This window comes from Triticum urartu, unplaced genomic scaffold, assembly GCF_003073215.2.
Source record: "Triticum urartu cultivar G1812 unplaced genomic scaffold, Tu2.1 TuUngrouped_contig_10536, whole genome shotgun sequence".
Taxonomy (NCBI): Eukaryota; Viridiplantae; Streptophyta; class Magnoliopsida; order Poales; family Poaceae; genus Triticum; species Triticum urartu.
This window is the reverse complement of record NW_024111413.1, coordinates 1-17500: the sequence shown is the minus strand read 5'-3', so window position 1 is coordinate 17500 and position 17500 is coordinate 1. Positions and strand designations below refer to the sequence as shown.

At 40.2% G+C, this 17500-nt stretch overlaps 2 pseudogenes; both read right to left on the bottom strand.

The window, feature by feature from the left end:
* Positions 1-3641: 3641 nt before the first annotated feature.
* On the bottom strand, positions 3642-5290 carry LOC125526578 (annotated as a pseudogene).
* A 171-nt stretch (positions 5291-5461) lies between these two features.
* On the bottom strand, positions 5462-12359 carry LOC125526575 (annotated as a pseudogene).
* Positions 12360-17500: the final 5141 nt, after the last annotated feature.

Below are 17500 nucleotides of genomic sequence, written 5' to 3'. Positions count from 1 at the left end.
TTCATATAGCAATCCCTGATCAAAGAGAGAACAATATCCATTTCAAAACATTTCTAACAGATTCCTTAGTTCGGACCGACGAAGTAATGTCACTCGACTATTATCAACATGACTGCAACCTTTTTCTGTCGGTAAGGATTGCACCAGAGCACCTTCTACTTATAATAGGCCATTAACTATAGATAGAGAAGAATCATTCTGAGCGAGTACATAAGAAGCGATCCACTTTTTTTCATCGGTTCCATGGGAAGACCAAAGATCTTGCACGGCAGGTCCGCCAGAAAAACTCAAAAGAGAAAGAAGTCTCGTTAATCTCTTCATGCTCGTTCCAAGTTCGAAGTACCTTTTGGCCAAACAAAAACCCGCTTCCTGACACGATTGCCTCTTTATCTTTTATATAGATAGATTCTATGGGGTTATTACTTAGTAAGTATATTTTGTACAAGAGCCCCTCCTATCTGATAGAAAAGGGTCCCATGATCCCGAGCCAATCTTACCTTGGCTCGCAAACCCCAAGTTTTTCTATGAAGAGCTAATCTAATTGTATTTTTTTTCTAGAATGGACTTCTTATGTGGAATACTAATGGATAGGGCTTCCTTGATAAGTGCTACAAGATCTAGTGCACTGGAACTCGTGGTTATGGACCCGAATCCTTTAGTATGGAACATTGTCTTTTCCAAGTAAAAACCCCTAGTATATGAAAGAATGAAAAGGTGCTTTCGTTCTTGTGGAATAAGAAGCCCTCGTACCTTAATGAAAGGAAAATCGTAATTTTTCGTTAGGTATTTGACCAAATAGGATCGTCCAGTTCCTACAGAACCTATCACTAAAATACCCGATAGGGCTAAGCGGAACGAAAAGGGTTTTCCATGAGATGGTAAATGAAAACGATTAGTCCCACACGAGGTTTGGGAATAAGTGATTGTCTGATAATGAGCAAGGAATATACGTCTTTCTGCTAAAGAGGATCTATTAAACTCATATTTCATTAGATCCTTGTTATCAATCCCAACTAGGTATCATAAGTAAATGGATCCCGGATGTTCAATCCTTTGATAACCAAGGTCATTCTTTGCTAAAGAGAAATGATCAGTATGAGTCAGACTCAATAGAATTGGATCCATTCCAAATAGCGAGAATTAGGATTCTTGATCCCTCTCAATCTCTCTTTCAATTCGAGGATCCAGAGAGGTGTTTTCATAGTCACCTCCGAATATTTGCCATCTCCGAATATTTTCGATTTCATTTTTCTATTATATGTCTTTCTATATGAAAATTGGTTATTTACGATGTACGATGATCCCTGTTAAGCATCCATGGCAGAATGGTTAAAGCGCCCAACTCATAATTGGTAAATTTGCAGATTCAATTCCTGCTCGATGCACACGAACGGGAACATTCCATGAGTCTATTGGAACTGGCTCTCTATCCATGGAATCTCATCCATCATCCATACATAACAAATTGGTATGCTATATTCATACCATAACATAAGAACAATAAGAACTCGAATTCTTATTGATACTGGAACTCAGAGCATAGGAGGGAAAGTCGATTTATGGATGGAATCAAATACGCAGTATTTACAGAAAAAAGTCTTCGTTTATTGGGAAAGAATCAATATACTTTTAATGCCGAATCGGGATTCACTAGGAAAGAAATAAAGCATTGGGTGGAACTCTTCTTTGGTGTTAAGGTGGTAGCTGTGAATAGCCATCGACTACCTGGAAGAGGTAGAAGAATAGGACCTATTCTGGGACATACAATGCATTACAGTCATATGATCATTACCCTTAAACCGGGTTACTCTATTCCACTTCTAGATAGAGAAAAAAACTAAAGGAGAACACTTAATAATACGGCGAAACATTTATACAAAACACCTATCCCGAGCACACGCAAGGGAACCGTAGACAGGCAAGTGAAATCCAATCCACGAAATAATTTGATCCATGGACGGCACCGTTGTGGTAAAGGTCGTAATTCCAGAGGAATCATTACCGCAAGGCATAGAGGGGGAGGTCATAAGCGCCTATACCGTAAAATAGATTTTCGACGGAATCAAAAAGACATATCTGGTAGAATCGTAACCATAGAATACGACCCTAATCGAAATGCATACATTTGTCTCATACACTATGGGGATGGTGAGAAGAGATATATTTTACATCCTAGAGGGGCTATAATTGGAGATACTATTGTTTCTGGAACAAAAGTTCCTATATCAATGGGAAATGCTCTACCTTTGAGTTCGGTTTGAACTATTGATTTACGTAATTGGAAGTAACCAATTAGGTTTACGATGAAACCTAGAAATTGATCACTGATCCAATTCGACTACCTCTACAGGATAGACCTCAACAGAAAACTGTTGAGTAACGACAGCAAGTGATTGAGTTCAGTAGTTCCTCATAGAAAATTATTGGCTCTAGAGATATGGTAATGTGGAGAAGACAAAATTGTTTGAAGCACACACAGAACCGGAAGCGCCCCTTGTTTAAAACGGAGGAGGACGGGTTATTCACATTTAATTTGATGGTCAGAGGCAAATTGAAAGCTAAGCAGGGGTAATTAAGACCCTCGAGGGGAAATAGGGATGTCTCCTACATTACCCATAATATGTGGAAGTATCGACATACTTTCATAGATTCATTCAATCTGAATGCTACATGAAGAACATAAGCCAGATGACGGAATGCAGAGACCTAGGATGTAGAACATAAGCCATAAGCCAGATGAAGAAGATCATAACATGAGCGATTCGGCAGATTTGGATTCCTTTCCTATATATCCACTCATGTGGTACTTCATCATATGATTCATATAAGATCCATCTGTCTAGAGATCGTCATATACATCTAGAAAGCCGTATGCTTTGGAAGAAGCTTGTACAGTTTGGGAAGGGGTTTTTTGAGAGAAAAGAAGAATCTACTTCAACCGATATGCCCTTAGGCACGGCCATGCATAACATAGAAATCACACGTGGAAGGGGTGGGCAATTAGCTAGAGCAGCAGGTGCTGTAGCGAAACTCATTGCAAAAGAGGGTAAATCGGCCACTTTAAGATTACCATCTGGGGAGGTCCGTTTAGTATCCCAAAACTGCTTAGCAACAGTCGGACAAGTGGGTAATGTTGGGGTGAACCAAAAAAGTTTGGGTAGAGCCGGATCTAAGTGTTGGCTAGGTAAACGCCCCGTAGTAAGAGGGGTAGTTATGAACCCTGTGGACCACCCCCATGGGGGCAGTGAAGGGAAAGCTCCCATTGGTAGAAAAAACCCACAACCCCTTGGGGTTATCCTGTGCTTGGAAGAAGAACTAGGAAAAGGAAAAAAATATAGCGATAGTTTTATTCTTCGTTGCCGTAAGTAAATACGTAACTAGGAATATTGAAAATTGCATTCTTGGAATTTGCAATAATGCGATGGGCGAATGACGGGAATTGAACCCGCACATGGTGGATTCACAATCCACTGCCTTGATCCACTTGGCTACATCCACCCCTTATCCAGCTAAAGGATTTTTTTCTTTTTTCCATTGATCATTATTCTGACCTCTGTACTTCGATCGAGATATTGGACATAGAATGCCACTCTTTAAAAAGGAAAAAGGAGTAATCAGATGTGACACGAAAAAATGAATCCTTTTGTAGCTCATCATTTATTGGCAAAGATAGAAAAGGTCAATATGAAGGAGGAGAAAGAAACAATAGTAACGTGGTCCCGGGCATCTAGCATTCTACCCATAATGGTTGGCCATACAATCGCGATTCATAATGGAAAGGAACATATACCTATTTACATAACAAATCCTATGGTAGCTCGCAAATTAGGGGAATTCGTGCCTACTCGGCATTTCACGAGTTATGAAAAATGCTAGAAAGGATACTAAATCTCGTCGTTAACTGAATTCTGAATAGAAAGATTAAGAAGAAAAAAAGATTCAAAATAAAGACAGAAATACTCAATATCTTGCTAGAACAAGATATTGGGTATTTTTGTCTTTTCTTTCTTCAAAAATTCTTATATGTTAGCAGAAAAACCTTATCCATTAATAGATGGAACTTCAACAGCAGCTAAGTCTAGAGGGAGGTTGTGAGCAGTACGTTCATGCATTACTTCCATACCAAGGTTAGCATGGTTGATGATATCAGCCCAAGTATTAATAACGCGACCTTGACTATCAACTACAGATTGGTTGAAATTGAAACCTTTAGGTTGAACGCCATAGTACTAATACCGAAAGCAGTGAACCAGATTCCTACACAGGCCAAGCAGCCAAGAAGAAGTGTAAAGAACGAGAGTTGTTGAAACTAGCATATTGGAAGATTAATTGGCCAAAATAACCATGAGCAGCCACAATATTATAAGTTTCTTCCTCTTGACCAAATTTGTAACCCTCATTTGCAGATTCATTTTCAGTAGTTTCCCTGTTCAAACTAGAGGTTACCAAGGAACCATGCATAGCACTGAATAGGGAACCGCCGAATACACCAGCTACACCTAACATGTGGAATGGATGCATAAGGATGTTGTGTTCTGCCTGGAATACAATCATAAAGTTGAAAGTACCAGAGATTCCTAAAGGCATACCATCAGAAAAGCTTCCTTGACCAATAGGGTAAATCAAGAAAAACAGTAGTAGCAACTGCAACAGGAGCTGAACATGCAACAACAATCTAAGGTCGCATACCCAGACGGAAACTAAGTTCCCACTCACGACCCATATAACAAGCTACACCAAGTAAGAAGTGTAGAACAATTAGCTCATAAGGACCACCATTGTATAAACACTCATCAACAGATGCAGCTTCCCAAATTGGGTAAAAGTGCAATCCGATTGCTCGCAGAAGTAGGGATAATAGCACCAGAGATAATATTGTTTCCATAAAGTAAAGAACCAGAAACAGGCTCATGAATACCATCAATATCTACTGGAGGGGCAGCTATGAAGGTGACAATAAATACAGAAGTTGCGGTCAATAAGGTAGGGATCATCAAAACACCGAACCATCCGATGTAAAGACGATTTTCAGTGCTAGTTATCCAGTTGCAGAAGTGGCCCCACAGGCTTGTGCTTTCGCGTCTCTCTAAAATTGCAGTCATGGTAAGATCTTGGTTTATTCAAATTGCAAGGACTCCCAAGCACACGTATTAACTAGAATATAGATAATAGAAGGCTTGTTATTTAACAGTATAACATAGACTATATACCAATGTCAACCAAGTCAGCCCAAAGATTAGCTATCCATATAACTAAATTAACCACACAAATAATTTTGTATTTGTAAATGAAGTGAGTCAAAGTGAAAAACTTTGATGGGTCTTTTCTATATGGGTTGCTCGGGACTCGAACCCGGAACTAGTCGGATGGAGTAGATAATTCTTCCTTGTTAAAATAGAGAAAAATCCCTTCCCAAATCGTGCTTGCATTTTTCATTGCACACGTTCCCTATGTAGAAATAGCCAATTTCTATTCAAAAGAGGAAGTTCTACTAATTTTTTTTAATTAGTAGGTTGATTCACCTACTCTTTATTATAATAAAAAGAACATTTCAGAATGAACAATAGGAAAGTTTTTTCTTGATCATTTATCAACCCTTTCCTGTTTCTTAATTTCGTCTAATGATTAATTAAGAGGACTCACCAGGTCATTGATACGTATAATACCCAAATACCAAATATGCTCAGTGTGTGATCCACAGAAAGAAAAAAGAGTTGTTTTGGTGAACATCAAAGAAAAAACTTGCTCTTCTTCCATAAAAAATTCTTCTAAAAATGTCGAACCCAATCGTTGCATAAAAGTTCATACCGTGCTTTTATGTTTACAAGCTAAAGTTCTAGCGCATGAAAGTCGAAGTATATACTTCAGTCAATACAGAGTCCGTTTTTCCGAAGATCCACTATGATAATGAAAAATATTTCTACATATCCGACCAAACCGATCAAGAATATCTCAATCTGATAAATCTGTCCAAATGGGTTTACTAATAGGATGCACTGATCCAGTACAAAATTGAGCTTTTGATAAGTATCCTATGAGGAGAGTAGCGGGGACTATGTTATCGAATTTTTTAATTCGAGTATCTATTAGAAATGAATTCTCCAGCATTTAATTCCTTACTAACAAAGAACTTTTTGGTACACTTGAAAGGTACCCCATAAAATTGAAGCAAGAGTTTGCTAATTGGTTTATATGGATTCTTCGCGGCTAAGTCCAAAAACAGAAATAATATTGCCAGAAATTGATAAGGTAGCATTTCCATTTCTTCTTCAAAAAAGTGCCTTTTGATGCAAGAATTGCCTTTCCTTGATATCGAACATAATGCATAAGAGGATCCATAAAGAACCATAGGGTTTTCCGAGAAAAACCAGGGTACATTATCCCAAAATGTTCCATCTTCCTAGAAAAGTAGTTTTGTTCCAGAAAAGTTCAAGAAGATGCTAATGGTAAGCAAGAAGATTGTTTACGAAGAAACAACAAAAAAATCATATTCGGATACATAAGATTTATATAGGAATTGAAATAGTCTTTTATTTTCTTTTTGAAAAAAATGGACTTCATTGAAGTAATAAAACTATTCAAATTCAAATAATAGTTGAGAAAGAATCAAAATAAATGCAAAGATGGAACATCTTGGATATGGTATTGAAGGAGTTGAACCAGGATTTCCAAATGGATAGGATAGGGTATTTCTATATGTGATAGATAATCCAAATGCAAAATTTTGTCTTCTAAAAAGGGAAATATTGAATGAATAGAGCGTAAACTCTGAAACTTTGGTATTTCTTATTCTTTCGGACAAAATAATTCCCGTTGCGAGAATGGGATTTCCACAACGATCGTAACCCTTCAGATAGAATCTGAGAATAAAACTCAGAATAAAAATAATTTTTGTAATCAAATAGTCGATCTTGGTTAGGATGATTAACCGAGTTATCCAAAAAATTCTGCTGATACATTCGAATAATTAAACGTTTCACAATTAGTGAACTAAATTTCTTGTTATTACAACTAACAACTGTTTCCACAGGTTTAGAACCATTTAATCCATAATGGTGGGCAAATTCATAAATATATTCCTAAAAGAGAAGTGGGTAGACAAAGTATTGTTGACGAGATTTATGTTTTTCTGAATACCCTTCGAATTTTTCCGTTTGTATTTCTACTTGAATCAGAGAGAAGAAGCATTTCTCGGTTTATCGAATGATGATACATAGTGCAATATGGTCAGAACAAGGTGTTGCATTTTTAATACAGACCCTGGAAAGAAAGGGAGTCTAATCCACAGATCTTTTTCTGCTCCTTTTCTACCCAATTAGTTTATGTTTGTTCTAATTAAAAAAAGAATAGAACAAGTTTTTTATTTTTGTAGGCCAATCGCTCTTTTGACTTTGGAATAGAACCTCTTTATCAATATACCGCTTCTTTTACACATTCAATCCATAACATCCCTTATTCAATCCATAATCAAGAATAATTAGGATTTCTAAAAAAAATAAAAATAAAGGGTCCACTCATAGGAAAACCCAACCTTTCCCCGCATCCGGCACTAATCTATTTTTAACGTCTAATTAGAGCGGGGAATCATTCCAATTAGGAAGTTCAACTCGTTGCTTTTTATTTTACCAGAATTGGAGCCAGGCTCTATCCATTTATTCATTAGACCCAGAAAATCGTAATTTTGGATTCCATTCAAAAAAGATTGATTTTATTACGACATGCTATTTTTTCCATTCATTACCTTTGAGGATCAGTCGTGGTCTTCTAGACTCTACCAAGAGTCTGGACGAATTTGTTGTTTCATCCAAATGTGTAAAAGATCATAGTCGCACTTAAAAGCCGAGTACTCTACCATTGTGTTAGCAACCCAAATAAAAAAGGATCTTAGATACGATCGAAATCCAAAAATCAATGGAATTACACCGCGCGCTTCTGTCAAAACATTGAACTATCAAGACATCAAAAGATTTTTTTTGTCGACCATGAAAAACACTCAAATGCGAAAACGAACAGGTCCGGTTAAATTCCACTAAAGTAAAGTTAAAAAAGAGCGACCCTAATCACGATGGCCAAATTCTCCTTATTTTTAGCGATTTTTATTATATATATATATTGTATTGTATTGTATTGTATAAGAATACATGCAAGAGAAACACCCTTATCATTTGAGCGAAGTGTACGCGGAAAAATTGAATATGGAGTGAGGATAAAGAGACCCATCTACCTACAAATTCTATTTGTTCAATAGAACTTTGTCAATGGAAATACAATGGTAAGAAAACAAATTAGATAGAAAAAGTAAATAAAATAGGGCCTTATGTTGGATTGGCACGATATAATATAAACCCAAATAGGATTAAAAAAGAGGTAAATTGTGTCTAAATAATTAGAAAACTAGGAATACTAATAATCTTCTCCTATCCTACTTTTTGATTCATTTAGTTCTTCAATTAACTCAAAGTTCTTTCTTTTTCTTTAAAGAATTCCGCCTTCCTTAAAATATCATAAACAATTCTTGTTGGTTGAGCACCCTTTCCAAGGAAATAGAGAATAGCTGGAACATTTAAACAAGTTCGATTCTTTATTGGATCATAAAAACCTACTTTTTGAAGATCTCTTCCTTCTCTTCGAGATCAAACATCAATTGCAATGATTCGATAAACAGCTTATTGGGATAGATGTAGATAAACAACGCCCCCTAGAAACGTATAGGAGGTTTTCTCCTCATACGACTCGAGAAAATGATTTGAATTTCTGTTGATAATAATAGAAATTACACTATGACGTGGATTAATTACCTTACAGAAAAAACAAATTTAATTTATCCTCATGACTCAAGTGGGCTAATTTTGCCTGACAAGCTTCGAAAGGCAAAATCCTTCCAAAAATTTTGAGTCGTCTTTAAACTCTTTTCTTTGTCTCATTTCGAACGAATTGACTTTCATTCCTTATTCTAATCCAACTCTGTTGTTGAGACAATTGAAAATTGTGTTTACTTGTTCTAGAATCCTTTATCTTTGATTTGTGAAATCCTTGGGTTTAGACATTACTTCGGGAATTCCTTTTTTTCTTTCAAAAGAGTAGCAACATACCTTTTTTCTTATTTCCTTCGATAAAGCATTTATCTCTTCTATAGAAATCTAATAAGAGGGATTGATTCTGATATACTTTTATTGGACTTTCTTCTTATTTTAACCTTTCAATTTATTTCTATATTAAGGAGAGACTGATAATGTTGGCCTAATTTATTAGTTTTCACTAACCATAGATTCTTTCCCTTGATAAAAAAAATTCTGTCCTCTCGAGCTCCATCGTGTACTATGTTACTTAAACCCATCGCAAATTTGGTTTGGAATGAATAGAACAGGCTATGTCGAGCCAAGAGCATTTTCATTACTATGGAAAATGATGGATAGAAAAATCCACAATCGATCATGTCCTTCAAGTCGCATGTTGCTTTCTACCACATCAGTTTAAACGAAGTTTTACCATAACAAACATTCCTCTTTTCATTGCAAAGTGGTATAGAGAATTGATCCAATATGGATGGAATCATGAATAGTCATTGTTTTAGTTTTTTATACTAATTAAAACTTGCTATCTATGGAGCAATATGGACAAAAGAAAGTAAGTATTTATCTAGGAAGCCTCCGCCAAGATCCAATTTATTTAAACACATATTAAAATTCTATCATATGGATGAAACATAGTTTGAAAAAGACGACTAAACAAGTTTGCTTAAAACTTATTTATTCTTAAATTTCCACCCTCAACAGATGGCTCGAGATGATCAATCTTGAAGTGAGAAAAGAAGGATTGACTCTTCCTCAATAAATAAACTATCAACCTCCAAAAAAGTTTAATTAATTTAATTACTAGAAATTAGAATTCTAGTAGTAATATATTTTTTCAGTACCAAAAAAATTAACTATAATAACTAAATAAACTATTCCAATGAAAAGATTGAAAGTTTTTGGTAGTTATAGAATTCTCGTACTTCAACCCGAATACCAAAAGGAAGAAAAAAATGACTAAGTGATTTTATAGTAGAGGCATATCCTGAATGTGCTTGATAGATCCCATTTTTTCATGAAAATAAAGATAGTCAATTTGACTGGACTTAAGACTTTATTATGTTTTCTGAGAAAGAATAAGATATCATTATTCTCTTTAATAAACTTTTGTCTCGTACGGAATACTATATGATTTCACCGTTTGTTTCAACAGAAACAATCTGGGACAGAAGGATTCGAACCTCCGAGTAACGGGACGAAACCCGCTGCCTTACCACTTGGCCACGCCCCATTTCGGGTTTTATGCGACACTAATAAACACTAGTATGTTTATTTGTTATTCGTCAATACCATTTCAATTACCTAAAAAAGAAGGGATATTCTCTTGCTAGTATTCTACACATGCGGATAATATAGAATCAAAAAAATGCATTGATCATTACATGGAATTCTATTAAGATATTATATGAAAGTCGAATTTATTCCACTCTCATTTGAGAGTGCGAATACAAGGAGGTATTTTGTGTTTGGGAAAGTCCGAAGAAAAAAGATTTTGAATCTGCCTTTTCCTTCTTTCCCTTAAAAAAATAACTCAAGAAAAATCCAATTATTTACTCTACAAGAATGAAATGCTTGTTATGCCTAATATACTTAGTTTAACTTGTATCTGCTTTAATTCTGTTCTTTATCCTACTAGTTTTTTCTTTGCCAAATTACCCGAAGCTTCTGCTATTTTCAATCCAATCGTGGATACTATGCCTGTTATACCGCTATTCTTTTTTCTATTAGCCTTTGTTTGGCAAGCTGCTGTAAGTTTTCGATGAAATCTTTAGTACTCTGTATGCCAAATTGAATGATGTGTTCATTCCAAAAAAATTTAAAAATGGGTAAAAGCCGAGAAGTTTTATATTTTTATATTATGAACCTTCGATTCTAAAATTTAAATTCTTCTACATTGAATGGGTAGCTATAGCAATAAATTTGGATCAACCTTTCTACTCCCCTGCACCTAGGTTGAGCAGGTACCTAAAGGTACCTACACAATACCTAACCACCTAACCCTATTTTTGCTATTGATAAGAGTGCTTATTATAAAAGAATTCTTGCAATTTTTTTCAAGAATTCTTTTTTGCATTTTTAGGTATAAAAAAAAACCATCCTAGTGGATCCGTGTGGTAAGGAAAAACTGGTAATCTCTATTCCTTAAAAAAATCTTGGAGATTATGTAATGCTTACTCTCAAACTTTTTGTTTATACAATAGTGATATTCTTTGTTTCACTCTTTATCTTTGGATTTTTATCTAATGACCCAGGACGGAATCCTGGACGCGAGGAGTGAAAATTCGTTTTTTTCTTATTGGATTTGTTTCATACATCTTCAAGAGGTAAGGGCCATACGCGGCGACTGCCACCCACCACCTGGCGTAGCCCCCCATCCTGGCGAGGACGGCGGGCTGCGCGTTTGCATCGACATTCCAGGGCTCAATAGGGCCGCATCTCAGGAGCCCTTATGGCCTTCGCGCGTTGGTTGGTGTGAGGGTCCACCTCACAGCTATGTTCGCATGCCATTTGGCTTGCCGAATGCGGCCGTCACCTGCCAGCGCCACCTGCGAAGCATTCTGGTGGCTTAGGAGGCCATGCATCACGCTGTCCTGGCAGAGAAGGTGATGGTATTCCAGGGCTCAATAGGGCCGCATCTCAGGAGCCCTTATGGCCTTCGCGCGTTGGTTGGTGTGAGGGTCCACCTCACAGCTATGTTCGCATGCCATTTGGCTTGCCGAATGCGGCCGTCACCTGCCAGCGCCACCTGCGAAGCATTCTGGTGGCTTAGGAGGCCATGCATCACGCTGTCCTGGCAGAGAAGGTGATGGTCTTCAAGGACCCCCCCGAGCCCCCGGAGCCTCCTGAGGCTCAGTGTTCTAGCGGCTCGTGAGGAGCGACTCTTCGGCACGCATCATCGGCTACTCCAACACCACTCTGGCAACGTTATCAGGTGACCCTTTTCCGTTCATTCAGTTGGGTGCGCCCCTCTGGCTGCATCATCCCCATGTCATACGGGTCTGCCCCTGCGACATGTATCCTTTTACACCTCTAGCTTACCCTGCCGGGGGCGCCCCTCGGGCTGCATCATCCCAGGCCGCTCGGGTCCGTCCCGGTGGCATGTATCGTTCTTGCATCTATCTAAGCTAACCTGCCGCTTTGCTTAAGTCGTTCTATGACTATCACCTGCTTATCTGATACCCCGCCCACGGCCGCCCTCGTTATCACAGGAGCCGCGCGCCGGTTGTCTTTCTTTAGGATCCCTCGCATGAGTAGGCTAGGCACGGCGTTTGTGCTCGGGTCCATCCATGCAGAGTCAATACACCAAATGACTGAGCTCTGTCTAGCGGGCCAGCCCCGTTCACATCACCTCCTGGGGTCATTGGTGTCTGGCATCCTCATGTGACCACCTCAGGAAATTCATCCGACGCAAGTTGCCTAACCATTTTGCAGGACCATTGAAGCTATCAAGAATCAAGACCAGGCGCAACCCGCCTTGAGGTAGGGCCTCGTGAGTCCCGCACTGGCTCAAGGGTGCCCAGACACACCTTGTCTAGCCCTGCCGTGCAAGCCACGCATCAGGGCGGGGCTGTACACACCCCACGAGCTCAACTCAGAGGGAGCCCTCACCCATGCACCAGTGGAAGCACCATGCTCCATGCTGGCAGTCTCACTACTAGGAAAAGGCATGCTAGTGGCGCACCGGATTTGCCTTCTAATGGCGCACTACGTGGTGCGCCATTAGAATGTTTTTTTAGATAGCAATGGCGCACTACACGAGCGGTGCGCCATTAGAATGTTTTTTTAGATAGCAATGGCGCACTACACGAGCGGTGCGCCATTAGAATGTTTTTTTAGATAGCAATGGCGCACTACACGAGCGGTGCGCCATTAGAATGTTTTTTTAGATAGCAATGGCGCACTACACGAGCGGTGCGCCATTAGAATGTTTTTTTAGATAGCAATGGCGCACTACACGAGCGGTGCGCCATTAGAATGTTTTTTTAGATAGCAATGGCGCACTACACGAGCGGTGCGCCATTAGAATGTTTTTTTAGATAGCAATGGCGCACTACACGAGCGGTGCGCCATTAGAATGTTTTTTTAGATAGCAATGGCGCACTACACGAGCGGTGCGCCATTAGAATGTTTTTTTAGATAGCAATGGCGCACTACACGAGCGGTGCGCCATTAGAATGTTTTTTTAGATAGCAATGGCGCACTACACGAGCGGTGCGCCATTAGAATGTTTTTTTAGATAGCAATGGCGCACTACACGAGCGGTGCGCCATTAGAATGTTTTTTTAGATAGCAATGGCGCACTACACGAGCGGTGCGCCATTAGAATGTTTTTTTAGATAGCAATGGCGCACTACACGAGCGGTGCGCCATTAGAATGTTTTTTTAGATAGCAATGGCGCACTACACGAGCGGTGCGCCATTAGAATGTTTTTTTAGATAGCAATGGCGCACTACACGAGCGGTGCGCCATTAGAATGTTTTTTTAGATAGCAATGGCGCACTACACGAGCGGTGCGCCATTAGAATGTTTTTTTAGATAGCAATGGCGCACTACACGAGCGGTGCGCCATTAGAATGTTTTTTTAGATAGCAATGGCGCACTACACGAGCGGTGCGCCATTAGAATGTTTTTTTAGATAGCAATGGCGCACTACACGAGCGGTGCGCCATTAGAATGTTTTTTTAGATAGCAATGGCGCACTACACGAGCGGTGCGCCATTAGAATGTTTTTTTAGATAGCAATGGCGCACTACACGAGCGGTGCGCCATTAGAATGTTTTTTTAGATAGCAATGGCGCACTACACGAGCGGTGCGCCATTAGAATGTTTTTTTAGATAGCAATGGCGCACTACACGAGCGGTGCGCCATTAGAATGTTTTTTTAGATAGCAATGGCGCACTACACGAGCGGTGCGCCATTAGAATGTTTTTTTAGATAGCAATGGCGCACTACACGAGCGGTGCGCCATTAGAATGTTTTTTTAGATAGCAATGGCGCACTACACGAGCGGTGCGCCATTAGAATGTTTTTTTAGATAGCAATGGCGCACTACACGAGCGGTGCGCCATTAGAATGTTTTTTTAGATAGCAATGGCGCACTACACGAGCGGTGCGCCATTAGAATGTTTTTTTAGATAGCAATGGCGCACTACACGAGCGGTGCGCCATTAGAATGTTTTTTTAGATAGCAATGGCGCACTACACGAGCGGTGCGCCATTAGAATGTTTTTTTAGATAGCAATGGCGCACTACACGAGCGGTGCGCCATTAGAATGTTTTTTTAGATAGCAATGGCGCACTACACGAGCGGTGCGCCATTAGAATGTTTTTTTAGATAGCAATGGCGCACTACACGAGCGGTGCGCCATTAGAATGTTTTTTTAGATAGCAATGGCGCACTACACGAGCGGTGCGCCATTAGAATGTTTTTTTAGATAGCAATGGCGCACTACACGAGCGGTGCGCCATTAGAATGTTTTTTTAGATAGCAATGGCGCACTACACGAGCGGTGCGCCATTAGAATGTTTTTTTAGATAGCAATGGCGCACTACACGAGCGGTGCGCCATTAGAATGTTTTTTTAGATAGCAATGGCGCACTACACGAGCGGTGCGCCATTAGAATGTTTTTTTAGATAGCAATGGCGCACTACACGAGCGGTGCGCCATTAGAATGTTTTTTTAGATAGCAATGGCGCACTACACGAGCGGTGCGCCATTAGAATGTTTTTTTAGATAGCAATGGCGCACTACACGAGCGGTGCGCCATTAGAATGTTTTTTTAGATAGCAATGGCGCACTACACGAGCGGTGCGCCATTAGAATGTTTTTTTAGATAGCAATGGCGCACTACACGAGCGGTGCGCCATTAGAATGTTTTTTTAGATAGCAATGGCGCACTACACGAGCGGTGCGCCATTAGAATGTTTTTTTAGATAGCAATGGCGCACTACACGAGCGGTGCGCCATTAGAATGTTTTTTTAGATAGCAATGGCGCACTACACGAGCGGTGCGCCATTAGAATGTTTTTTTAGATAGCAATGGCGCACTACACGAGCGGTGCGCCATTAGAATGTTTTTTTAGATAGCAATGGCGCACTACACGAGCGGTGCGCCATTAGAATGTTTTTTTAGATAGCAATGGCGCACTACACGAGCGGTGCGCCATTAGAATGTTTTTTTAGATAGCAATGGCGCACTACACGAGCGGTGCGCCATTAGAATGTTTTTTTAGATAGCAATGGCGCACTACACGAGCGGTGCGCCATTAGAATGTTTTTTTAGATAGCAATGGCGCACTACACGAGCGGTGCGCCATTAGAATGTTTTTTTAGATAGCAATGGCGCACTACACGAGCGGTGCGCCATTAGAATGTTTTTTTAGATAGCAATGGCGCACTACACGAGCGGTGCGCCATTAGAATGTTTTTTTAGATAGCAATGGCGCACTACACGAGCGGTGCGCCATTAGAATGTTTTTTTAGATAGCAATGGCGCACTACACGAGCGGTGCGCCATTAGAATGTTTTTTTAGATAGCAATGGCGCACTACACGAGCGGTGCGCCATTAGAATGTTTTTTTAGATAGCAATGGCGCACTACACGAGCGGTGCGCCATTAGAATGTTTTTTTAGATAGCAATGGCGCACTACACGAGCGGTGCGCCATTAGAATGTTTTTTTAGATAGCAATGGCGCACTACACGAGCGGTGCGCCATTAGAATGTTTTTTTAGATAGCAATGGCGCACTACACGAGCGGTGCGCCATTAGAATGTTTTTTTAGATAGCAATGGCGCACTACACGAGCGGTGCGCCATTAGAATGTTTTTTTAGATAGCAATGGCGCACTACACGAGCGGTGCGCCATTAGAATGTTTTTTTAGATAGCAATGGCGCACTACACGAGCGGTGCGCCATTAGAATGTTTTTTTAGATAGCAATGGCGCACTACACGAGCGGTGCGCCATTAGAATGTTTTTTTAGATAGCAATGGCGCACTACACGAGCGGTGCGCCATTAGAATGTTTTTTTAGATAGCAATGGCGCACTACACGAGCGGTGCGCCATTAGAATGTTTTTTTAGATAGCAATGGCGCACTACACGAGCGGTGCGCCATTAGAATGTTTTTTTAGATAGCAATGGCGCACTACACGAGCGGTGCGCCATTAGAATGTTTTTTTAGATAGCAATGGCGCACTACACGAGCGGTGCGCCATTAGAATGTTTTTTTAGATAGCAATGGCGCACTACACGAGCGGTGCGCCATTAGAATGTTTTTTTAGATAGCAATGGCGCACTACACGAGCGGTGCGCCATTAGAATGTTTTTTTAGATAGCAATGGCGCACTACACGAGCGGTGCGCCATTAGAATGTTTTTTTAGATAGCAATGGCGCACTACACGAGCGGTGCGCCATTAGAATGTTTTTTTAGATAGCAATGGCGCACTACACGAGCGGTGCGCCATTAGAATGTTTTTTTAGATAGCAATGGCGCACTACACGAGCGGTGCGCCATTAGAATGTTTTTTTAGATAGCAATGGCGCACTACACGAGCGGTGCGCCATTAGAATGTTTTTTTAGATAGCAATGGCGCACTACACGAGCGGTGCGCCATTAGAATGTTTTTTTAGATAGCAATGGCGCACTACACGAGCGGTGCGCCATTAGAATGTTTTTTTAGATAGCAATGGCGCACTACACGAGCGGTGCGCCATTAGAATGTTTTTTTAGATAGCAATGGCGCACTACACGAGCGGTGCGCCATTAGAATGTTTTTTTAGATAGCAATGGCGCACTACACGAGCGGTGCGCCATTAGAATGTTTTTTTAGATAGCAATGGCGCACTACACGAGCGGTGCGCCATTAGAATGTTTTTTTAGATAGCAATGGCGCACTACACGAGCGGTGCGCCATTAGAATGTTTTTTTAGATAGCAATGGCGCACTACACGAGCGGTGCGCCATTAGAATGTTTTTTTAGATAGCAATGGCGCACTACACGAGCGGTGCGCCATTAGAATGTTTTTTTAGATAGCAATGGCGCACTACACGAGCGGTGCGCCATTAGAATGTTTTTTTAGATAGCAATGGCGCACTACACGAGCGGTGCGCCATTAGAATGTTTTTTTAGATAGCAATGGCGCACTACACGAGCGGTGCGCCATTAGAATGTTTTTTTAGATAGCAATGGCGCACTACACGAGCGGTGCGCCATTAGAATGTTTTTTTAGATAGCAATGGCGCACTACACGAGCGGTGCGCCATTAGAACACCAGATACTAATGGCGCACCGGGTAATAGTGCGCCATTACTAGTTTAAAATAGTAATGGCGCACTGTGAAACGATGCACCATTAGTAGTTTTGCAAAAAAAAAGAACAATTTTTTTTACAGTAATGGCGCACTGTCTGCTTGGTGCGG